The sequence below is a fragment of the Plasmopara halstedii genome (assembly GCF_900000015.1).
Source record: "Plasmopara halstedii genome assembly, contig: Scaffold_2386, whole genome shotgun sequence".
Classification (NCBI taxonomy): domain Eukaryota; phylum Oomycota; class Peronosporomycetes; order Peronosporales; family Peronosporaceae; genus Plasmopara; species Plasmopara halstedii.
In genome coordinates, this window is record NW_020189293.1 from 1,901,485 (window position 1) to 1,901,989 (window position 505).

Consider the following 505-nt stretch of genomic DNA (forward strand, 5'->3'; position numbering starts at 1 on the left):
CCTCTAAGCGTAAAGCTATGACAGCCCCGCTACACTTGGGAACACTTGTAGTCAATTTACACCTGAGTCGTTTAGACTGATCCTCTGTGAGGATGGAAAAATTTTCCTCTTTGCCTCAGGGCATGCAGGACGGGCTTAACAAGCTGATGTCCTTGCTTGGCCCTATGGGCGTGCAACACCTTGCTGCGCATGGCCCCGAGGCAATCGGGGCGCGTCTAGAGGCGTATTCAAATTTTGAAAACGCGCTGCTAGAGCACCTGCAGCAGAAGATGTCTGCTTCATATGCGTCTATGACGCCACCGTCAGTGACGGATGATTTTCCCCGCCCTAAGTCGCTCATGGTAAGCGTTAAGGTCTTCGAGGGGGAGGATGGGGAGAATCTCCTGCTCTGGGTGACAGATTTCGAGATGGCCTTCGCATCCGCCATGCTTCAGACCGAGCAACAGAGCGTGGCGCTAGCCATCTCAAAGCTCGGTGGTCGAGCGCGAGAATGGGCACTGACGTG